We start from the raw sequence: 26,696 nt of genomic DNA, 5'->3' as shown, positions 1-26,696 counted from the left end.
TATTCCCACCCCTCTTCCTTGTATGGGTATAACTCAGGCGTGGACGTTATACTTCCTAATATGGACAAAACTCTGGAGAAGACCTTATTGAGACCAGGGCTCCTTGAACCATGTGACCTTGCTAATCTGAGGGGGATGAGGGGATCTGAGACCTTTGTCCTACAAACAGGTCAGGGGGAGTATGACTGACTGTTATATCCAAATTGAGAGGAGACAACTACCCATTTCTCACAGATCCTATTTCTACCATACCAGCCTTTGTTAAGTAAACTGTATCCCTGGCTAGAAGCTTGTAATCATTTTATTTTAATTTCTGGTTCAGAAATGAAAATACCATTCTCAGACACCATCTTCTAAACCAAATGTTCACTCACATCAGCTTTTTACTTTTTTTCTAAACTCTGTCACTAATGAGCAGGAGTGATTAAAAAACAACAACACCCCATTTGTGTCCCTAAAGTTTTCAGTTTTGTACCTAGGATTCCATTATACAGCGTGTCCCAATAATATTGGGGCACACATAAACTAATAGTTTCAAACTCCACTAACTCTTTTGGAACACCCTGTATTTGGCAGCAGACTCTAAATTCTTCCTTGTAGTAGTGTTTGTGCCTATTTGAATCATGCAGCAGTGGGCAATAGTCATAATTGTTTTTGATAAGCCATGGAGTGTGGGGTGAGAGAGAGCCCTTACCTTAGATGATTGCCCCAGAAGGGCAACAGACCTCTCTACTGATACCAGGTCAACAAATAGCTGGCTCAGTAGCCCTCAGCAGGATGTCACCACTATTCTTCCTGTACAATTGGCATTATTATATAATGCAATGATTCCTGTGGCATGGTTTTAGTCAAAGTAATTTTGTAATATTATATGAAATGTTGTGAAGGCCTGCTTGTCTATTTGCCAATATTGATGTAACAATTATATCCTAATTCAGAGGGATTTCTAAAAAACATACTACGTAACTGGCACTAAACTAAGTGTTTTATTTTTATTTATTACAATTATAATCTCATTTGAACCTTATAACCATCCCGAGTAGGAGGTGCTATCATTATCCTGACATTAGAGTTGAGAATACTGAGTAAATACAGTTAAGTGAATTACAAATTCACACAATTAGTAACTATCTGGTGTCATATTTGAACTCAAGGCTTCCTGACTTCAGGTCCACAACTCTATGCACTGTACCACTAGCTGCCTAGACCTAGGCCTTGTGATTACATAATTATAAAAAAAATCCCATATGAGAAAACTTCCTCTACTAATACAATTTGTCATCTTCTCTGAAATTTTCAATCTTAGAGAGTCACCTAGAACACTGAAATGTAAGAATCCCACAAACACTACTTGTCACAGATAGGATCTAAACACAGTTTTTCTTGTTCAGTAGCCAGCTTTATACCCCTTATGCAAAATTGCTTCTTCTGTTTAATACTATTTTTCAAACTATTTATTATATTTTAGATTTGTAACCCCCCAAAATCTATCTTTTCCTTCTGGAGGTACTTTGCTTTTAGCTATGGGGCAGGGGGTTGACAAGGTCACTGCAATAAAATGATTATTAATCATTCTTTCTGGGAAATAAATTGTCATTGTTTGAAGTCTCTTCATCTGCCATAGTGTTCTTCTGGCCCCAATCTGCTTAGATTCCTCTTAGCTTCAGACTCAGGTCACCCAAATTTAGAATAGGCTTCAGAAAACCTAGTCTTACGTCCTTGTAGCTTGTTTCTTGTGGAATTGTGGCTTTAACCTTACCTGTTAGTCAATTGTCACTGCAACAGGGGATTACGCTTAAATCAAACTAGTCCCTTGTCTGCAGAATTTGTTGACTCTAATCTGTCAATCAACCTGTCATCCTTAGCTAATACTTGGGCCATTCACACTTATACAGGAGACTTGGGAAATTATAAGAGAGCAACTTTTGTGCATATTTTGAATGTCCCATAACAACTGGCCAATACTCCTTCTTATAGTAAAAGCTAAATAAATTAGTTTGGGTCGATTGATTATTTCTACTTAAAGTCATGATGAAAGCAAAATGATTCCTGTCATGCTGTCCAGGGAGAAAAACCTGTCCTGACCCTTATAAGCTGTCTGCTAAGGCCTAAAGCATGAAATTTGATTACTAGACTTTTAGCTCTCCCATTGCAGAACAGCAAATGCTATTAGCCATAAATGTTATTGGTAGCATTGAAATATTATGTAGCTGCTACTTTGATTCAGATAATGCTTCATGGTTTGCATGCAAGACATTCACTTTGGCTTTTTAGAATAGTTGCTAATTTCTCAAATTTGTGGCCTTTTATTTCTCTCTTTTTTTTTTTTTTGTCTTCTCATGGACAGAACACATTTGAAATACCAAAAGACAATACTAGCAAACACAGAGGGTCCTAGTAGCTAACGGCCTGATGATATTTTAATATAGTAATCTTTGGCCACTGTGATTCAATCAGAACAAGATACTGCATTTGATGCTTTCTAAATCTAACAGATCATAGTGAATTTTATATGCTCCCATATGTAATCCTGCATTCCATAAACAGGCCATAAATTGCCAGGAGATAAATTACTTGGTATGAATGAACATAGTGATAAAGTTCTCAATAAAGGGGGGGAGCAAAACCAAAATGTTTTATGTAAGGAAATCATGAAAATAACTTGAAGTAAGCTTTTTGTTTACTTATTTATTTTTTGTCATTTTGAAGAGGGAAGAAAAAAAATGGAGCTTGACCTTAAAAGGATGTCTTTATAAAGTGGAAAACAGGAATAATACAGTATCATTGAATTGTCTTCTTTGTTTAATCATGTCAAATTTAAACCTTTCAGACTTAGGTTCTTTCAGTATTTGAACTCATTTCAATAAGCATTTATTTAGCACCTATGGTATACCATTCCCTATGTTAGATTCAGGGCCTGTCACTGTGAGGAGCATAAAATCTGTTATAATGACACTCCTAAATCTCTTCTCTGTGCTAAACTTCAGTTCCTTCAACAAAACCTTATTCAAAAAAATCCTTATTCACTACTTCTCAAACCTCTCCAAAACAAAAATTATGCTCCAAAAATAAAGGAAATATTAAAAAGGAGAGAAGCAGCCAATCAGGAGGACATAGATTCTGATAGACAGACACAGACAGATGGACAGACAGATGGACTGATGACATGAAATTCACTGGCCTTGAACTCATTCAGTACACCTACCCGACCATCCATGACTCCAAAACTGAGGCTGCATTAGTAGACACAAGGACTGGAAACAGGCTTACAACAAATGTCACCCCCAATCCCTGGTCCATCCACCCTCTTTCCAATGCAGTGGAGTCCCAAGCTTCATGATGCAGAGGTTGTTTTTCTATGTACAGGTTTGTAGCAGTCCTTTAAAAGCAAAACCATACTGGGGCTCACCAAGTCAGAGGTATCTCTGCAAGCCCTGAACTGCTTGAGAAGAAGCCTAAATCTGTGGTGAAGAGGCAGAGGACCCTTACTACCAGTATGGTAGCTTTCTGAACTACCAACACCAAGCCAGAAAAATTAAGAACAAAGGGATTTTGACAGGATACCAGATCAAGCCACCAAGTGTGGGTGTGGGGGAGAGGAGAGATGCAGCACTCCACTAAGATTGAGTGAAAGAGCTCAATATCCTAAAAGAGCTGTCTTCAAGTCATTTGGGGCAGAGGCCTAAGCTCAGGCCTTTTGACATCCAGCCACCAAACAAACCACCATCATGTGGGACAAAATCAGAAAGTAAATATGGAAAAATCAGGTTAAAAAAACTTAAGTTACCAAAGGTCTCAGGAAGTAAAATCAGAGATCCTGAATATAAGCAGATAAATAATCAGGAAAAAATATTAACTACAGAAAGAAAAATGGCTTTCAGATCTAGTAAATGAGATCAGGAATCTACAAATAAATAGTGCAAACCAAAGAGTCCTGTAGAATATGAAAACAAAGTGGAAACACTATACTGTTTCTAAGTGGTTTAAAAGTAAAATAAGAATTATGATTATAACTATAAAGCAGAATTTATGGCCTGTATAGGAAAAAAATTGCAGAAAACCTAGAATATAAAATGACAAATCTCATCACAGAAACAAAAGAAGGAAAAAAAGATTGGGAAAGCAAATATACAGAAGTAAAAAACACTAGAAAAAGAGAAACAAAAAACAAAAACAAAAAAACAACAACAAAAAAACTAACATTAAAAGAAAATATACTCGCTTTGCAAACAAATCTACTAATCTCTCAAAGACTGGATGTGTAGACAGAACCTAAAGATCATAGGTCTCCAAGAAGGTAATAGGACAAAAATACACAAATCAACAACAACAGCAACAAAATACAACACAATAATGCAAGAAAAAATAAAAGGGAATTGCAAAAAAGTTCTTGATATAGAAAATGAAATACTGATTTAAATAATGCACAGATCGCTACCAGAAACAAACAAAAGATGCTACCATCTTTAAGACACATCATAGTTATATTTAGCAATTCAGTTAAAAAATCAGCTATATAAGCAATCAAGAGAAAAATGTTCAAATATGGAGGAAAGTAAATGCAAATAAAGCAAGACTATTCTGCATACATATCCACATCCACACACACACACACACACACACCAAAAGTAGAAGGAAATGGAATACTGTTCTGAGGAGCAAGAGAACTCAGGATGCAGTCAAGGGTGTCATCCTACAATCTGAGCTTAACCATTCATGGAAAAGATATATGTTGAATAATAAAAAAAGCATTTGAAACATTTTTATAAAGAAAACCATAACTGAAGAGATTTGTTTTTGAAACACTCCAAACAAGAAAATGCAGAAGGAGTAATATAAGCAGACATCACAGCAACAATCAAAATGATTCTGGAAACACCAGTAAGACATTTCTTTCTAAATGTAGAAAAGGAGATGGACAGAAAATGGAGGCAGTCTGCTTACAGGTGATCATTTTTTGTGGGACTATATTACAATCTGGGGATGGGGGTATAGAAAAGGGAAGAGAGGAGCAATGAGATAGAGAGGAACATGTGATATGCTAGAATCAAATCAAGGGCTAGAAATGCTCCTATTGGTGAAAAGAGAGGGTCTTTGAAGGTAGATAGGTTCATTACACAAGTTATGGCTTGAGGAATTTGGTGCTTGAAAAGTCTATTCATGTTACCTCAAAAAGGGGTTGGGCGTGGAACTTCTGGAGATGACTGTCACCTGAATGGGAAGCCAAGTACACACTGAGAAGATTTTGAGGCCAAAGAAGGGGAGGGGTAAGGAAATAAGTGGTGGGCTGCATATTTAGGGAAGTAATAGGGGAGGAGTCTGCACATGAAATAGTATAATCTCTGACACCTGGACTAATTGACATTGTTCCTGGAATGAGGCACAAGCAATAAAAGCAATGTATGGGAAAAGCTCTACAAGGAAATGGCAGAAAACACCAACAGGGAGATCCTAGAATGAATACTTTGGAAACTTTGCATGATTTAAGAATAAAAGAGAAAGATCATATAATTATGGGGATTATCAACGTATGTGGGTCTATGGTAATGAGAAAGAGAATGTGGAAAATTAAGAGAGTGAGAGAAAACCTTTTTGGAATAGATAAAGAAAGAAATTTAAGAATAATGAATTGAAAGAGAAGAGAAGGGGGATATCTATTTGACTGACAGAGAAAAAAACTAGGAAGACATATAAACTAGTAAAAGGAAAAAGGATCTAATAATCAAAACATCAAAGGGAAATAGGGTAATAAAGAAGAAGAGGATCAGGGGAAAGAAGAATAGAAACAGTGGGAACAAGACCACCCTGAAAATAATAATAATAATAATAATAATAATAGGCAGCTAGGTGGCGCAGTGGATAGAGCACCGGCCCTGGATTCAGGAGTACCTGAGTTCAAATCCGGCCTCAGACACTTGACACTTACTAGCTGTGTGACCCTGGGCAAGTCACTTAACCCCTATTGCCCTGCAAAAATAAAAAAATAAAAGAAGAAGAAGAAGAAGAAGAAGAAGAAGAAGAAGAAGAAGAAGAAGAAGAAGAAGAAGAAGAAGAAGAGGAAGAAGAAGAAGAAGCAATTGAAGGAACATAGTACTGTAATTAAAGCAAAAGAGGGGGAAAATCATAACTTGAAAAAAAAACCTAATATTAGAAACAGGAGAAAAATATAAATCTAACTCTACTAATTTTAAATGTGAATGAATTAAACTATCTAATGAAAAAGGTGTGACAGATTGGATAAGAAAAAAACAACCCTACAATCTTATTCACACACAAAAAGTAAATCTAGGCCAAGAGGATAGAGAGAAGCCAACAGGTTGCCTGAGCTCTCCTTTGGTTCCTTCAAAAAACACATTAAATCAGGCCTCTAAACAGATTCTGAAATTACAGAACCCACAAACAGACAGAGAGACATGATCTTCCAACCCGAGATAATTTAGAAGACTTCAGGAAAGGTCAGTCTCACTCGGGCAAAAGGGGAGCACAGTGCACCTCAACACAGCACAGCTTGGAGGGGGTGAGGGCAAGTCAGCAGGAAGCTCTCGGCCACAGCCAAGCAAGTGAGGCCCCTTGAAATTGGCTCACCAACCTGGTGGCTCAGCAGGCCAGTAGTGAGATCCACCAGCACCAGCAGAGAGGGCAGGCTGCCAGTTAGAAGGCCACCCACAGGACAGGCATGACCAGGCACGGCCATACCAGCAGCCCAGGAGTAAGCTCAGGGAGCAGGCCAGGGAACTGAGAAATCCTCAAACCATAGAGACCTCAGAGTAGAGACCCATTGACACAGCCCCTATCTCCCAGCACAAGAAGCTTGAAACGGTGACCCTGGTGCCCTAGGAGCAGACCTCAACCTTAACAAAAAAACAAAAAAAACAAAAAAACAAGAAAAAAAGCTGCAATATGAATAAGAAAGAAAAAAGAGCTCTTACCATTGAGAGTTTCTGTGTAGACAGGAAAGAGCTAAACAGAAACTCAGATGAGGACAATACTTTCAAATTACCTACATGTGAAACCTCAATAGGGAAGATGAATTGGTATCAAGACCAAAAAGCCCTCTTGGAGGAGCTCAAAAAGGATTTTAAAAAGCAATTGAGAGGGGCAGCTAGGTGGCGCGGTGGATAAAGCTCTGGTCCTGGATTCAGGACTACCTGAGTTCAAATCCGGCCTCAGACACTTACTAGCTGTGTGACCCTGGACAAGTCACTTAACCCCCATTGCCCACCAAAAACAAAAAAAACAAAACAACAAAAAAAGCAATTGAGACAGGTAAAAGAAAAAATGGGAACAACACAGGAAAATTATGAAAAAAGAATCAGCGTGGAAAAGGAAGCACAAAGATTGACTGAAGAAAACAATTCCTTAAAAAATTCATTTGGGTAAATAGAAAAGGAGGTGCATAATTTCACTGAAGAAAACAATGCCTTAAAAATTTGAATTGGTGGGGGCAGTGAGGTGGTGCAGTGGATAGAGCACCGGCCTTGGAGTCAGGAGTACCTGAGTTCAAATCTGGCCTCAGACACTTAACACTTTGTAGCTGTGTGACCCTGGGCAAATCACTTAACCCCAATTGCCTCACCAAAAAAAAAAAAATTGAATTGGACAGTTGGAAGCTAATAACTCCATGAGAAACCAGGAATCAGTCAAACAGAACCAAAAGAATGAAAAAAAAAATAGAAGAAAATGTGAAATACCTCATTGGAAAGACAAGTGACCTGGAAAACAGATCCAGGAGAGAAAATTTGAGAATCACTGAACTGCCTGAAAGCCATGATCAGAAAAAGAGTCTAGACATGAAATTCAAGGAAATTATCAAGAAGAACTGCCCTGATATTATAGAATCAGAGGATAAAATTGTCATTGAAAGAATCCACTGATCACCTCCTGAAAGAGACCCCAAAAGGAAAACTCCAAGCAATATTGTGGCCAAATTCCAGAATTATTAGGTGAAAGAGAAAATATTCCAAGCACCCAGAAAGAAGCAATTTAAATATGATGGAGTCACAGTCAGGATTGCTCCGGACCTGGCAACTTCAACATTAAAGGATCACAAAGCTTGGAATATGATATTCCTGAAGGCAAAGGAGCTTGGATTGCAGCCAAGAATCTATTACCAAGAAAAACTGATCATTCTTTTTCAAGGCAAAAGATGGATATTCAATGAAATATGAGACTTTCAAGGTTTCTTGATGAAAAGACCAGAACTGAATAGAAAATTTGATCTTAACATACAAGACTCAAGAGAAGTTTAAAAAGGTAAATGGGGGGGGGAGTTATTCCATAAGGTTAAACTGTTTACATACCTACATGGGAAAATAATACTTATAATTCTTGAGAACTGTATGTATATATATATATATATATATATATATATATATATATATATATATATATATATATATATATATATATATATATACTTGGGCAGACATAAGGATTATAGACAGAGGGTATAAATATGAATTGTCTATTATGTGATGATATAAAGAAAATTAAGTGGTTAAAGAAGGAGTTCACAGGGAAAAGAGGAAAATGGGAGGTGGAATGCATTGAATTACATCATATGAAGAGGTCCAAAAACCCTTTTACATTAGAGGGACAGAAAGGACGGGTGAACATTGTTTCAACATTTACTCTCACTAGATTTGATTCAAAGTGGGAATAACATACATTCATTTGGATAAAGAAACTTAGCTTATTCTTTTTAATTTTTTTTTCTTTTCTAATTTTTTTTTCTTAGCTTAGCTTATTCTTTAGGGAAGCAAAAGGATAAGGGGAAAGGGGGGACTGTTAGAAGGGAGGGCAGAAGCAGGGGAGAAAAGGGAGGGGGACTGATAAAAGGAAGGGTAGATTGGGGAAAGAAGCAAAACATTGGTGAGGAAGAATAGAGTGAAGGAAGTGGGGAAAAGTACAAATGGGATAAATAGAATGGAGGGATATAGACAGTTAGTAAAAATAACTATGAATGTGAATTGGATGAACTCTGCCATAAAACAGAAGCTAATAGCAGTGTCTATTAAATACCAGAATCCCATAATATGCTTTTTACAAGAAACACATTTGAAGCAGAGAGATACATAAAGAGTAAATGTAAAAGGTTGGAACAGAATATATCATGCTTCAGCTAAAGTAAAAAAAAAAAAAATTAGGGGTAGCAATCCTTATCTCAGACAGAGCAAAGGCAAAAATAGATCTAATTAAAAGAGATAAGGAAGGAAACTACATCTTGCTAAAAGGTACTATAGATAATGAAGTAATATCAATATTAAACATGTATGCATCAAGTGGTATAGCATCCAAATTCTTAGAGGAGAAGTTAAATGAGTTACAAGAGGAAATAGACAGCAAAACTATACTAGTGGGGGATCTGAATCTTCCCCTCTCAGAATTAGATAAATCTAGCCACAAAATTAAAAAAAGAAAGAGAAGTTAAATAGGTGAATAGAATGTTAGCAAAGTTAGAGATGATAGATATCTGGAGAAAACTGAATGGGGAAAGAAAGGAATGTACCTTTTTCTCAGCAGTACATGGCACATATTCAAAAACTGACCATGAATTAGGACACAAAAACCTCATGCTCAAATGTAAAAAGGCAGAAATAGTAAATGTATCCTTCTCAGATCATGATGCAATAAAAATTACATGTAATAAAGAGCCATAGAAAAATAGACTGAAAATTAATTGGAAACTAAATAATTTCATTCTAAAGAATGTCATAGAAACAATCAATAACTTCATCCAAGAGAATGACAATAATGAGACAACATACCAAAATCTATGGGATGAAGCCAAAGCAGTGCTTAGGGGAAATTTTATATCTCTAAATGCTTACATCAACAAAAAAGAGAAAGAGGAGATCAATGAATTGAGCATACAACTTAAAAAGCTAGAAAAAGAACAAATTAGAAATTCCCAATTAAATACTAAATTAGAAATCCTGAAAATCAAAGAAGAAATTAATAAAATTGAAAGCAAGAAAACTGTAGAATTAATAAAATTAAGAGCTGGTTTAATTTAAAAAACAACAAAAATAGATAAACTATTGGTTAATTTTATTTTAAAAAAGAAAGAATAAAACCAAATTAAGAGTATCAAAAATGTGTGTCAAGATAATGGAATGTGGTAGATAAGGGGATTTAACAGATACTCAAAAGCCCACCTGGAGATTGAATTAAACTGATTGAATTAAGTGAGAGTGATTGACTACTGATTAGCCTATGTCAAGTTAACAAGATTGTAAGCACATCTAGCTAGCCCTTAAGAAGGTATTGTTCTCAGAAGCTAAAAACCTTAACTGGAGACCACCTTCAAGTCCAGTGAACCAATGGATTTGAATGACACCAGCCAATAAGCTTGAAGAACCTCCCATTTCTGGGAGGAGAACATGAAGGAAGGAGTTGACTCTGGGGGAGGACGTCTTCGTCTTGGGTTTGAGACATAGGTTTGGTGGCAGGACTTCAAGTGGGTGATTAGGAAGGCTAGGATTTCCATGCTTTTAGGAATCTGATTTCAATCTTTCTCTTTCTTTACTATCTTATATCTTTTAATAAACCATTAAAGCCTAAACTCTTGGTGAATTTATCAGTGATTTTAGCCAGTTTCCCCCAAAAACTGGGGGGACAGATTAGAACACACATTTAGAATTTTAAAATAAACAGTTTGGCTGACCACAAAGAGGAAAGCTGAACCTCGATCTTCTGATCTTCCAGTTTGGTAAGAATTTTTTTTTTCCTTATTTACCCATGTGCCTGTCTCTTTAAAATGTGTTTCTCTTAACAGCTAGGCACCTAGGTTAAGTATATATTTTAACCCTTAAGTACTCTTAGCCTTCTATTTTCAAGCCTGGGGACTGTGGTACTAAGCCTCTTCTCCTGGCTTTTCAACCAGGCCAAGATTGACCTTAAGTTTAAGTTTGGTCCTTATGTATTTGAATGTTCTATTCCTATTTTAATTTTTACTTTTCTTTGTGTTATAGTGAGGAAAATTTTGAATTACAAAAAGGGGTGGAAGATAGTATATTTTATATCTTTCAGGACTCCAGCCCCTTGAGAAAATAATTGCAGCATGGGGCACCTACAAGCTACCAATTCATCCAGGCATGACAATAGCAAGGCTTATCAAACTGTGTTTTATGTGGCATAAAAAATATTCTAGCTTACTGGAAAACAAATGGTTAGAGAATGGATCTTTTGACCAATTAACACTGAAAACTCTACAAATGATCCTTCATTTTGAGCCCCCCCAAAATGTAATTTATTGTAACCTATGGAATGTAGCAAGTAAGGAATTGACTGAAAAGGGAAAAAGGAGGTAGGCTTTGGGCCTGAATATGAATGTGAATCTGCCTCTCAGGCTGACACATCAATGAAGGAAAGAAAAAAAAAGAAAAAAAAAGAGAAAATTCATGTTTAGAGGAGACAGAAAGGATAAAAATCCTCCCCCTTCATGAGATCCCCTCCAATGATAAGAATGATATTGTAGTAAGTCTTAGAAGATATATACCATTTAGCCCCAAAGATTTAGGTATATGGAAACAAGATATTCTTAAATTTGATGAGGACCCCACAGGGGTTATTGGCCATTATAGAACAATTTTCAGAGGATATCGGCCCACTTGGAATGATGTTAATGAGCTTATGGAAGCAATATTATCCCCAGGGGAAAGAGCAGACATAATAGCTGCAGCCAATGGCCTGGAAGCCACAAGAAAGGTTGATATTGGGTGGCCTATTGAAGACCCTAAATGGGACCCCAATAACCCTAGGCATTTTGATCTGTTGAAAAAGGCAAGAGATACATTGCTGAAGGCAATGGAATCCTGTGCGAGAAGGACTGATAACTGTCAAAAATTTATAGATACAGTTCAGAGTCCTTATGAGAGACTTAAAAGATTCTATGATAGGTTGTGTAAGCATGCCAAACAACATGTTGTGCTAGACCCATTAAACTCTAGTGTGAGATTAAAATTGGATATTAGATCATAAATCTCCCCTACTTAACCTTTCCCTTAATTTATCTCCCAGACTAGTAAATGGAAGAAGCTTCTGGTTTTCTAGATAGAGCCTTTATTGTATGGTAGTCACAAGGTGATGTTGATTAGAAGGATAGGAAAGTAGAAATACAATACAAATCGTCTTAAGTCTAGGCTTAGTCTATATTCTGTATAAAACTCACCAAACCGAAGGCCACTTTTGGGGAGAGAGACCGAGTCAAGCGCGTGCTGTTAACCAAGACCCGGGACAAATCCAGTCCGTGTCGCTCTGTGCAGCGCAGCCAGGAGACCAGCGGAGCCGAAAAAAGCCCCACTTCTGTTCTCTCCACCCCGGAAGTCGAGTGCGTAGCAGGCAGTCTGACGTGCGCAGCAGGCGGACTGTTGGTCTCCTCCCCAAAAGGGTGGTCCTTCAAAAACTGGCATCTTTCAGTTATCCTAACCGACTGTTAAAAAACTTTCATATTTTCTTACCACACTAGAGATTCCCATATTATCTGTTCTCATTTTGTATACCGGTCCTTCCCAGAAATTTAGAAATATTTTAAAAGGCAGTGACCAGACTGGAATAATTTGAGTCCTGACAGAGAAAAAGCAACAAATATTTATGAAGGAAATGAGAGGGAGGAAAAGAACAGACAAGGATTTTGAGCTCCAGTACAGGAAATAACGAGGCAGTGAAGCTGGGCACTTGAGAATCACTACCAACCCCAAAATCACAGTGAACACTACTGTCAACCCTAGAAATGTTATGAATGCCAGAATTAATATTAAACCCCTAAATTTTGTCAGTGCTGCCAAAAACAAGGATATTTTATAGGATTTTGTAGGATGTTGAAACAAGACATAAATGAAAATACACCCATATTAGAAAAAGAAATTGAACAAGCCATTAATGAACCCTCTAAGAATAAATCTCCACAGCCAGATGGGTTTACAAGTGAATTCTACCAAACATTTAAAGAACAATTAATTCCAATATAATACAAATTATTTGGAAAAACAGGTGAAGAAGGATTTCTACCAAATTCCTTTTATGACACAAATATGGTGTCGATACAAAAACCAGACAGAACCAAATCAGATAAATAAAATTATAGATTAATTTCCCTAATGAATATTGATACAAAAATCTTAAATAAGATTTTTGCAAAGAGATTACAGCTAGTGATCACCAGGATAATACTCTAAGACCAGGTGGGATTTATACCAGTAATGCAGGGCTGGTTCAACATTAGGAAAACTGTCAACATAATCAACCACATTAATAAGAAAACTAATAAAAATTATATGATTATCTCAATAGATGCAGAGAAAGCTTTTGACAAAATACATCACCCATTCCTAATAAAAACACTAGAGAGCTTAGGAATATGTAGAGCTTTCCTTAAAATAATAAGCATCTACCTATAACCATCAGCAGGCATTATATATAATGGAGCTAAGTTAGAGGCCTTCCCAATAAAATCAGGGGTGAAACACGGATGTCCATTATCACCTCTATTATTTAATATTGTACTAGAAATGTTAGCTTTAGCAATCAGAGAAGAAAAAGAAATTAAAGGAATCAGAATAGTCAAGGAAGAAACAAAACTTTTACTCTTTGCAGATGATATGATGGTATACTTAGAGAATCCTAGGGAATCAACTCAACAATTACCTGAAACAATTAAAAACTTTAGCAAAGTAGCAGGATATAAAATAAATCCACAAAAATCATTAGCATTTCTATACATGACCAACAAAGTCCAGCAGCAAGAGATAGAAAGAGAAATTCCATTTAAAATAACAGTAGACAATATAAAATACTTGGGACTCTACTTGCCAAGCCAAACCCAGGCACTCTACGAACAAAATTACAAAACACTTTTCACACAAATCAAATCAGATCCAAATAATTAGAAAAAATATAATTTCCTCATGGACAGGCTGAGCTAATATAATAAAAATGACAATTCTACCTAAATTAATTTACATATCCAGGGCCACACCAATCAGACTATATACAAATTATTTTATAGAACTAGAAAAAATAATAACAAAATTAATTTGGAAGAACAAAAGGTCAAGAATATCAAGGGAACTAATGAAAAATGCATAGGAAGATGGGCTATCTGTGCCAAATCTGAAGCTCTGCTATTAAGCAGTAGTCATCAAAACTATCTGGTACTGACTAGGAAATAGAGTGGAGGATCAATGGAATAGGTAAGGCACAGGAGACACAGTAGTCAATGACTTTAGTAATGTACTGTTTGATAAACCCAAAGACTCCAGCTTCTGGGATAGTGTAATGATTGGAATGACAACACCTACTGGAGACTTACTATAGGAAAGTTCTGCCATGAAGTGAAGGTCTTTGAGGGCAAAACCAGGAGTCTTTTCTTTGGTGTCAGGAAATGATGTTTGCTTGTGGGAGGAAGAAGGGGGGAGCCTGGCTCTCTGACTGGGGCTTTTTCCTGAGGATGCTGGTGGATAAGGGAGTGAGAAATGTGCTCTCCCTTTAATAGATAGATGAATGTAGGTCTTTCTCTCTCTCTTTACCACATTTTTATTCTCCTTAATGAATTCTTAAAAGTCTAACTCTTGCTAAAGCTTATAATTTATTGGCGACCACTCATTAGATATTTTAGACAGTTTAGATAGAATTTTAGCCTTAACAATAGGAACTCAATATTTGACCAAAACTTCTGGGAAAACTGGTAGATATTATGGCAGAAACCATTCATAGACCAACATCTTACATCTTATACTAAAATAAGGTCAAAATGGGTACATGATTTAGACATAAGAGGTGATACCATAGGTAACTTAGGAGATGAAGGAATGGTTTACCTCTCAGATCTTTGGAAAGGAGAACAGTTTATGACTAAACATAAGATAGAGAATAGTATGAAATGCAAAATGGATGATTTTGATTGCATAAAATTAAAAAGGTTTTTTACAAACAGAAGTAATTCATCCAAAATTAGAGGAGAGACAGAAATCTGGGAAATAATTTTTATACCCAGTACTTCTGATAAAGGCCTCTTTTCTAAAATATATTGAGAACGAAATCAAATTGATAAGAATCCAAGTCATTTCCCAATTGAATTGGAAATTGAGGGGCTGCCCATCAGTTGGGGAATGGCTGAACAAGTTGTGGTATATGAATATAATGGAATTCTATTGTGTTATAAAAAATGATGTGCAGGCAGATTTCAAAGAAACCTGGAAGGACTTGAATGAACTGATGATGAGTGAGAGGAGCAGAACCAGGAGAACATTGTACACAGTATCATCAATATTATGTGTTGATCGATTGTGATAGACTTGATTCTTCTCAGTAATACAATGGTCCAAGATAGTTCCAAAGGACTCATGATGGAAAATGCTCTCCGAATCCAGAAAAAAAGAAACTTGTGGAATGTAGATGCAGATCGAACTATACTATTTCTATTTGTTGTTATTGTTTTTTTTTCTTTTTTGAAGTTTTTCCTTTTTGCTCTGATTCTTCTCTCATAACATGACTAATGCAAAAATATGTTTAATATGATTTTACATATATAGCCTATATCAGATTACTTGCTGTCTTGGGGAGGTGGTAGGAAGGGGAGGGAGGGAGAAAATTTTGAAACTAGAAATCTTATAAAAACAAATGTTGAAACGTATCTCTAAATGTAACTAGAAAATAATAAAATATTTATATGAAAAACTAGTAAATCTAAAAAATAAAGACACACAAAATACAGCTAAGGAAATTGGGGAAAATTAATACGCATCAAAAGTGAATAAAAGAAACCACAGATGTTATAATCATACTACCTGACAAAGAAAAAACAAATATTTAAAAAAAGAAAATGAATAAACAGAGAAACTATATTATGTCAAAACATAGACAACAAACCAATTTCAATAATAAACTCATAAGCTCCAAATATCCCTCAATATCAATATTCATAAAGGCAACATCTGAGCTACCAGAAGATATACATAGTTATATAATAGCAACTGAAGGCTTCAATATATTTATCTCAACTTTGTATAATTCTAAATGAAATGTAAGCAAAAGGGAAAATGTGGAACTGAACAAAGTTCTGGAGGAATGAGTTAAAAGAATTATGGTATTGTCTAAATGAGACAACAAAAGAAAATACATATTTTTCTTTTTGCTGAGCACACATAGATCTTTTACAAAAAATTGAGCATATGGGGCAGCTAGGTGGCACAGTGGATAGAGCACCGGCCCTGGAGTCAGGAGTATGTGAGATTTAAAATTGGATATTAAATCATAAATTTCCCCTCTTTAACCTTTCCCTTAATTTATCTCCCAGACTAGTAAATGGAAGAAGCTTCTGGTTTTCTAGTTAGAGCTTTTATTGTATGGTAGTCACAAGGTGATGTTCATTAGAAGGATAGGAAAGTAGAAACACAATACAAATCATCTTAAGTCTAAGCTTAGTCTATATTCCATATAAAACTCACCAATAGAGAAGACCACCTTTGGGGAGAGAGAGACCGTCTGTGCAGCGCAGTCAGGAGACCAGCAGAGCAGGAAAAAAGCCCCACTTCCATTCTCTCCTTGCCTTTTAAGCTCGCACCCCGGAAGTGGAGTGCTAGCAGGCAGTCTGACATGCGCAGCAGGCGGACTGGCATGCGTAGCTCATGCCGTTGGTCTCCTCCCCGAAAGGGTGGTCCTTAAAAAAACTGGCGTCTTTCAGTTATCCTAACCGACTGTTAAAAAACTTTCATATTTTTTTACCACAAGTACCTGAGTTCAAATCTGGCCTCAGACACTTAACACTTACTAGCTGTGTGACCTTAGGCAAGTCACTTGACCCCAATTACCTCACTAAAAAAAAAAAAAAATTGAGCATATGCTAGAGTACAGATATGTTATAAACAAATGTAAAAAAAAAGTAGACATACTATAGAACATAAGGCAAAAGAATGGTAATTGGTTCAGGGAACATAAACAAATGATACAAATCCAACTGGAGATTTAACAATGAAATCCTAAATAATGAATGGGTCATAGAACAAATGAAAGAAACAATTACTATGATAAAGAAAATGATAATGACAAAATAAAAACCCAAATTTCTAGGATGCAGCTAATGCAGTCCTCAGGTAAAAATTGTATCCTTATAAACGTGCATTAACAAAATGTAAAAAGAAAGGGTTAATTAACTGAATATGCATCTAAAATTCAAAACCTGAAAAATAAACAAACCCAAACTAAAAGAAGGAGAGATGTTAAAAATGAGAGAAGAAATGGATAATTTGGAAATAAAGCAACCCATAGAAATGGGTTCTTTGAAAAGAATAATAAAGTTAATAGGGTCAGCTAGGTGGTTCAATGGATAGAGCACCAGTCCTGGATTCAGGAGGACCTGAGTTCAAATTTGACCCCACGTGCTTGACACTTACCAGCTGTGTCATCCTGGGCAAGTCATTTAACCTTCATTGACCCACAAAAAATAATTAATTAATTAATAGGTAAATAAATAAATAAATAAAATTAAATTAATAAACACTTAGCCAATATTACTTTTTAAAAGAGAGTAGAAAAACAAATGAATAAAATAGCAAATGAATAAGGTGAAATCACAGAAAAATCAGAAGAAATAAAAAGTAATCAGCATATACTGTGCATAGTTATGTATTGACAAATATGAAAATACAAAAGAAATAGATTTATACCTTCAAAAATTTCAAGTACTCAAACTATAAGACCAAATATAGATCTAAAATAACTCATAACCCAAAAGTTCCATTAGAGTTGAATGCACAGCAATATTTCATCTTCTTAATTTTCCAGTTTGCTTAGCCATTCTAGAATTAATAGGCACCTACATTGTTTTGTTTTTACCTCCATAAAAGGTATTGCTATGGATAGTATGGTACATATATATATATTCGCCTTTCTTTCTGTTGTTGACCTTCTTGGGATAAGGAGGGATAACACTTCCAAACCAAAAATATATTATAAAGCAGCAATTTGCAAAACTACCTGGTATTATATAAATCATAGAGAGATAGATAAATGGAACAGACTACACAAAAGCAAATTTTAAAAAACAGAACAAAACAATCTAGTGTTTGATAAAGTGGAAAACAAAGTGTTTTCATTGTTCTTCAGTTATTTTTCAGTCATGTCTGAGTTGGTGTTTTCTGGAGGGGTTTTCCATTTCATTCTCCATCTTATTTACACATGAACAAACTGAGGCAAATAGGGTTAAGTGACTTTTCCAGGGATACACAGCTAGTAAGTGTCTAAGGCTAGATTTGAAATAAGGAAGATTAGTCTTCTTGACACCAGACCTAGCACTGTATCCATTGTAACACCATTATGTAGCCCATATTTATCCAATTTTCCCACAAGATGAAAAACTAAATATGAGCAACTTTATCAAATAATTGCCTAAGCCTTGGTACACTATCTCTTCCATATTTTCTTGATTTATCTGTCCTATAAGTGAAAACAAGATTAATTGTTCAAACTAGCTCTTGATGAAGTTCTACCAACTTTGTGATTGATCTCTATTTTTTTGTACATGCCAGTGATTTCTTTAACATAGGGAGACCTCAGTAAGAAAATCCCATTTTTCAATGAAAATTAACAACTATTCTGCATTAAAGTGTTAGAGAGTTGCCTTGTATATTGATAAGTTAAATGAAGACCACTTCTAAATGTAGAACAATCATCATATTAATAAAACCTTATAGAATTTTGCCATGTAGCAAAGTCAAATACACTTGTCTACAATTATAGTATCAACTTTCCAGTTTTTTTGTTTACTTTTAAACAGGAGCAAGTTTTGTTTCTTACATATTCATGTGTCACTTCTTCCATTCTCCATGATTTTTCAATAGCTTAGAAATGATACCTAATTTTATTTTCAATATTTTTAGATTTATTACAACTTGGGCTAGTGACTTGCCTTTTTTTCCATTATTGTTAATCATTACTCATTCACCTCAAGTAGTAGTTCCACCTTTTATGTGATCTTCTGCTTTCTCTTCCTAAAATAGTCTATTATTTATCTGATTTTTCATAATTATCTTGAAGCTTTCATAATACACATTCCATTCTAAATTGTATGTTTATCATTTCTTTTCTTGTGCACCCTACTAAAGCAGGGATCCTACCACTCATTTGTATTTTTCCAATACCCTATAAATGCTATAGTTGATATTAAATATTTGCTGCTCTTTTGGGGTAGAATTACAAATATGTGTGTGTGTGTGTGTGTCTGAGGTGGTATGCAATTTTTTTCAAATATAGCCTAATTTCTGTCTGACTCTTCCTTCTACATTCTTCTCTCTGCTTTTTTCAACACCCTTGCAACCTGAAAGATAAAAATCTTTTAAATTCCACCCCCAAATGTTTTAAAAAGCTTAATTGTCATTTAATTTCTTCATGAGTATATATCCTGCCTTGCCAATAATATCATACACTTATCAAAAGCAGAGAAAATATTGTGAGGAATACACTCCCTTCTCATTTCTATCTTTCAGAGTACTTATTGTCCAGAGAGTCAGACCAAGATGACATAGCAGAGAAGCACTCAGCCAAGCTTCCCCAAATTCCCTTCTAAAAAAGGCTAAAAATACATTTCAAATTGAATTCTGGAGCAGCAGAAGTAAGAGGTCAGGTGAAACAATTTTCCATCCCAAGACAACTTAGGAGATCAGCAGGAAAGATCTGTCTCACTGGGATGGTCAAGACTGGTGAATAGCAAAGACCTCACAGTACATTCCATAAACCAGTGACAGCAGTGGGCTCTGGAGGGAGCTGAATTGGTGTGAGCAGCAACTTTGGGAGCTCTCAACCTACAGACGGTGGGAGTGAAGGGAGGGGTAAGATTTCTGGTTAGAAGTATAGAAAGGGACGCTTTGCTGGTGTTGCATTTAGTACTTGTGACATTGCCCACATGAAGCTCTGGATGCCAATTCCAAGGGCACACTTGTGGTCTACATTGAAAGTAAGAAAAGTACCTGAGTTCAAATCCCAGCCTCAGACACTTGACACTTACTAGCTGTGTAACCCTGGGCAAGTCACTTAACCCCCATTACCCCGCAAAAAAAAAAATACATAAAAAAAGAAAGTAAGAAAACCATTAAAATAATAACTAAAACTAGGAGGTTTTGGGGAGAAAAGCAATAACATAGACAAACCAATAGTTAATTATATTTTAAAAAAAGAAAGAAGAAAACCAAATCACCAGTATCAAAACTGAAAGGGGTTAATTCTCCACAAATGAAGATGAAATTAAAGCAATTATTAAGAGATATTTTGCCTGATTATATGCCAATAAATCTGACAATCTAAGTGAAATGGATGAATATTTGCAAATGTGTGAGGGGTGTGTGTGTGTGTGTGTGTGTGTGTGTGTGTGTGTGTGTAAATTGTACAGATTAAGAGAAGAGGAAAAAATACTTAAAACTATGTGGGGGAAAAAATGATCAAGCCATCAATTAACTGCCTAAGAAAACATCCACAGGGCCAAATGATTCATAAGTAAATTCTACCAAAATTTAAAGAGTAATTAATTCCAATGGGAAATATAAGCAAAAAGGAAGTTTCACCAAGTTCCTTTTTACAACAGAAATATGGTGCTCATATCTAAACCAGGAAGAGCAAAAGCAGAGAAAGAAAACTACAGACTAATTTCCCTAATGAATATTGATGCAAACTTTTAAATAAAATATTAGTAGATATAAAAGAAATGTATCACTAATATTATACACTATGACCAGGTGTGATTTCCACCAGGAATGCAGGGCTGGTTCAGTTTTAGGTATACTATGATCATAATTGATCACATCAATGATAAAATCAACAACAATTATACAATTATCTCAATCGATGCAGAAAAAACTAACACTCATTCCTATTAAAAATAAGACTAGAAAGCATCTGAATCAATGCAGACTTTCTTAAAATGATAAATAGTATCTATCTAAATCATCAGCAGGCTTGATCTGAAATGATGATGTTAGAAGAGTTCCCAATCAGATCAGAGGTGAAGTAAGGATTACCATTATCACCACTATTATTTAATAATGTTCCAGAAATGATAGCTATAGCAATAAGACAAGAAAAAACAAATTGAAAGATTTAAAATAGGCAATGAGGAAGCAAAAAAATTACTCTTTATAGATGATCTGATGGTATACTTAGAAAATCCTACCAATCAACCCCCCAAAAACTACTAGAAATGACTAAGAACTTCAGCAAAGTTGTAGAATCTAAAATGAATGCATATAAATCATAAGTATTTTTATATATAACCAAGGAAGTTCAGCAGTAAGAGATAGAAAGGAAAATTCCATTTAAAATAACTATAAACAATATAAAATTTTTCAGAGTCACCTGCTGAGACAAACCCAGGAACTATATAAACACAATTAAAAAACACTTGTCATACAAATAAAATCAGATCTTAACAACCAAGGAAATATTAATTGATCATACATAGGCTGTCAACATAATAAAAATGACAAATTTACCTAAATTAATTTACTTATTCAGTGCCATAAATAATCAAATTACCAAAGAATTACTTCATTGAGCCTTAAAAAAAAAAACTTAATGTGGAAGAACAAAAAGTCAAGAATATGAAGGAAATCAATGAAAAAAAATGTGAAGAAAGGTGCCTCAGCAGTGCAATATCTCAAACTATTATTACAAAGTGGTAATCATCAAAATATTCTGGTACTAAGAAATAGAGTGGTAGATCAATAGAATAGATTAGGTACACAATTTTAGTAATTTTCAGTGGTTTCCAGCTCTTTCCAGGTCATTTTATAGGTGGGGAAACTGAGGCAAAAATGGTTAAGTGTCTCCCCGGGATAACTTAGCTAGTAAGTCTGAGACCAGATTTGACCTCAAGTCTTCCTGATTCCAGGACAGGTGCTCTATCCATTTTGACACCTTACTGACAATACTCAGGTACACAACACACCACAGTGAAGGAGAATAGTAATCTACTATTTGGAAAGCCAGAAGTTCCAAGATTTTGGAACAAGAAATCATTTTTTGACAAAAATTGCAGGCAAAACTGGAAAGCAGTTTGGCAGAAACTAGGAATACAACAACATCTCACACTATATACCAATTTTTTTTTGAGGTTATTGGGGTTAAGTGACTTGCCCAGGGTCATACAGCTAGTTAAGTGTTAAGTGTCTGAGGCTGGATTTGAATTCAGGTCCTCCTGACTCCAGGATCAGTGCTCTATCCAGTGCGCCACCTAGCTGCCCCAATATACCAATTTATAGTCAAAATAAATACATGATTTCAACATAAAGTTTGATATGATAAATTAAAGTAACAGGAATGTTTAACCTGTCAGATTTATGGAAAAGTGGAGAATTTATGACCAAACAAGAAATAGATAGAATGACAGGATATAAAATGGATCATTTTGATTACACCAAATTAAAAAAAAAAAAGGTTTTGCACAAACAAAACCAATACAACCAATATTAAAAGAAATTAAAGAAATGGGGGGGGAGGGGGATACAGCAATTTCTCTCATAAATTCCTCATTTGCCAAATATAGAGAGAATTGAGTCAAATTTATAAGAATGAGTCATTCTCCAATTGAAAAATGGTCAAAGGTTATGAACAGGCAGTTTTCTGAAGAAGAAATCAAAGCTATTTATAGTCATATGAAAATGTTCTAAATCACTACTACTTAGAGACTTGCAAATTAAAATTACTCTACTTGCAAATTAAAACTACTTCATACCTATCAGATTGGCTAATATGACAGAAAAAGAAAATAACCAATGTTGGAGAGGATGTAGAAAAATAAAGAGGACGCTGTTGGTGGAGTTTTGACCTGATCCAACTATTCTGGAGAACAATTTGTAACTATTCCCAAAAGGTTATACAACTATGCATACCCTTTGATCCAACAATGCTACTACTAGGTCTGTGCCCCCAAAGAGTTCAAAGAAAAAGAAAAGTACCTATATGTATAAAAATATTTATAGCAGCTATTTTTGTTGTTGCAAGGAATTAGAAATTGAAATTAGGAAATGCTCGCCAGTTGGGGAGTAGCTAAACAAATTATGGTATATAATCATGAAGCAATATCATTCTGCTATAGGATATGATAAGCAGTACAGTTTCAGAAAATCATGAGATGACTTACAAAAACTGAATCAAAGTGAAATGAGTAGAACCAGGAGAATATTGTATACAGTAACTGTGATGTTGTACTGTATTGTATTGCACTCTCAATTGTGAATGACAGGTATTCTCAGCAACACAATGTAGCAGTACAATTCCAAAAATTTATTATGATTATTGTGATTCATCTCCAGAGAAAGAACTTATGGAGTCTGATTGAAGATAAAAGTATACTTTTTAAAAAAACAACTCTATTATTTGTTTTGGTCTGCATTTTTGACAGTATGTCTAATATGGTTGGAACTATGGCCAGAAGACTATAAAACCATGCATACTCTTCGACCTAGCAATACCAGTACTAGGTTGGTATCCTAAAAGAAATTTTTAAAAAGTTGAATTCAAAATTGCGGTGATACCCATGAATTGGGGAATGGCTGAACAAATTGTGGGATGAGATTAGGATGGAACACTATTGGGCTGTAAGAAATGATGAGCAGGAAGGTATCAGAAGGACTTATGAAAAGTGAAATCCATCTACAGAGAAAGAACTGATGATATCTTAATATAGATTGAAGTATTTTTTATAGTTTCTCTTTCTAATTTTTTTGTCTGTTTTCTTTCGCAAAGTGACTAATGTGTAAATATTTTGCATGACTGTACATGTATAACTTATATTGAAATGCTTGAGTTTTAAGGGGTGGTAGGGAGGGAGGGAAGAAGAGAATTTGGAAAACAAAGTTTTAAAAATCGATGTAAAAATTGTTTTTACATTTAACGGTGAAAATTCTAAATAAATAAATATACAAACAAATGAATCAATGAATATATACATGTATATGTATGTAAATAGAAATTTGAAAAAAATCATGCCTAAAATGGAAATGTTTTGCATGACTGAGCATGTAACATTGGCATCTAATTTCTTGCTTTCTCAAGTAGGAGTGAGTAAGAGAATTTGGAACTCAAAATTTAGAATAAAAAAAGAATGTTAAGACTTCTTGTTTACATGTAATTGAAAAAAATAAAGTAAAAATTAAATGTAAAAAATAAAATATTTATTCTCTTTCAAGGCTTAGATCAGCAGACATCCCTTTTCTGGAATCCCCTTGATCTCTTGTGGCTGTTAAATGCTTTATCTCTCTTTAAAATGCCCTGTATTTTCTTGTTTATTCATAAAACCCATCCTCTGGTACTTTACCCATGTAGAATGTAAGATCCTGCCATTTATTTATTTTTGTATCTGTATCCTCAGTACCTAACACACAATGTCTTACATACTTCAGTACTCTTTCCAATGGTGCAGATAACAGCCCTCCTATACTTTATAATCTTTTGTGATCTTTGATCATCTACTCCCATAAATCTACCATACTCCATCCATTAAATCATTCAAAATGTGGTGGCCTTCATGTAGCTATCTTGTAATTTCATGAACAAGACCATTTTACCTCTCTACTATATGTTTCTCTGATAATAACTTTCATGTCATTTCTCTTGAATGGTTCTTAGTTACTAATATGTTGTCGCCTATTCATATCTATCAGACATCTCCATTACCCCTTAGGTGACCTTCACATTTGAAACTTCACAGCATGCCTTATACTATTACTCACGGCCACACAATGTTTCAGAAGGATATTTATATTAAAACGATGGACTTTTGTTTTGAGGAGTATGCTGGTATCATTAAAAGTACTATAATTTCCCCAATATAATCTAACCTATTCAAATCCTTTTATTAAATACTTTCCCTATTTTACTGTGCATCTACTGTGTCTAAATTAATATATGCAATGATTAACCAGATCAGGAAAATAGACATTATTTCTCTCTCTCTCTCTCTCATGAACATACACAGACACACACACACACACACACTCAATCTCTCCTGTGTGCCTAGTTAGGCTTTTGAATCATTATGAATCTCATTTAGGGTGCTCTGCAGTCTCTCGGGTTTTGATATAATCAACAAAATGCTATTTTCAAACAGGACCATCTGGAGGATCTCACCATATGATGATGATTTCTCTTTGCTTTATACTCCATGCTGGACTTCCTCCTTTTCACTGAGGTTATCAAATATCTTTTGCAAACATGTATCTCCTTGTGTTAAATCTCAGTGGAAATGTAAGTAAAGAGATGTATATTTCTGTTTCTTTTCTTTTTATTTCCTTTTTTTTTTTTTCAGGACAATGAGGGTTAAGTGACTTGCCCAGGATTTAAACTCAGGCCAGTGCTTTATCCACTACAACACCTAGCGGCCCCCCAAGAGACGGATGTTTCTAATCATACAGTTATTACAGTATTACAGATCTCTATTATCTCTTTTAAGGAATTTGGTGAGTTTAACATAGAGAGTCTTTAAGGTGAATGACATTTTGATCTAGTGGGTAAAATAGATTTTTTTTCATTTCTTATTAGCCAACACACAATAAGTACAGAGAAATCTGGTACTCTCTACACCTTTCAGTCAGATATGTTACTAAGGTAGGTTGTAGCACAGTGGATGCTGGGCCTTGAATCAAGAAGACCTGAATTCAAATCTGGACTCAGACATTTACTAGCTGTGTGACTCTGAGCAAGTCACTTAACCTCTATTTGCCTATTTCCTCAATTATAAAATGAGGATAATAAAAGCACACATTTAGCAAATTTGTAGTGAGGCTCAAACGATATATATACATATACATATATATATATATATACGTATATATATACATATATATTTTTAAGTGCCTAGCACAGTACCTAGAACATAGTAGGTACTATGCAAATCCTTGTTCCCTTCTTTTCCCGTTACCTTACTATAGAAGTATTATCTACCTTAGAATATATAGTAGTGTACAAAGTTTTCCTACTGCCTTCTCATCCAGGATGACTTCACTATTAATACCCTATTCTAAAAAAAGATTTTTATAGAAATGAAAAATTTTTTGCATTATCTTGTTTTACTTTTTCATGTAATAATATTCATTATTTTTTCTTAAGCACTCATTATCCTTCTCTTTTTCAATTATTTTAAGATTTGATTTTTAATACCTTCAAAAGTGTCATCAACAAGCTGGTCTTTATTGGTGTATATTTTTTGTAGTTCAGCTTCACTTCCCATTCAGTTTTCTTTGGAACCATTATCGCTTCCTTAAATGTAGTAGGTATTTTATAAGAATTGGCTGAATTTAATCATTCAATAAGGTATGGAACCATGCATGTCAATGGCCTAAGATTTATATTGTTTGTATTTTTTTTAATTTAGCCACAGAAAACATGAGTTCAAGTGAAATAAGGTGTGTTACATTCTTTACAAAGCAATATAAAAATATCAATGTATAAAGGAGGAATAAAGGAAGAGAACAAACATTTAGTAAGTGCCTACTTATAGATTATCTATGTGTCAGGCACTGTTTAAAATGTTTTACAAATATCTTATTTGATCTTCACAACAAGTATGCCAGCTAGGTCCTATTATTACCCCCTTTTGTATTTCAAGAAACTGACGAAAAGAGAGGTTAAGTGACTTCCCATAGTCACAGAGCTAATAAGTGTCCGGGGTCACATTTGAACTCAAGGCTTCTGACTACAGTTAGCACTCT

The 26,696-nt window shown here is 34.9% G+C and overlaps 1 pseudogene; it reads right to left on the bottom strand.

The window, feature by feature from the left end:
• LOC122738610 overlaps positions 1 to 26,235 on the bottom strand; it is a 146,191-nt pseudogene extending 119,956 nt beyond the window's left edge.
• Positions 26,236 to 26,696: the final 461 nt, after the last annotated feature.

Source organism: Dromiciops gliroides, chromosome 2, assembly GCF_019393635.1.
Source record: "Dromiciops gliroides isolate mDroGli1 chromosome 2, mDroGli1.pri, whole genome shotgun sequence".
Lineage (NCBI taxonomy): Eukaryota > Metazoa > Chordata > Mammalia > Microbiotheria > Microbiotheriidae > Dromiciops > Dromiciops gliroides.
The sequence above is the reverse complement of the archived record's forward strand: the minus strand, read 5'-3'. Positions and strand labels throughout refer to the sequence as shown.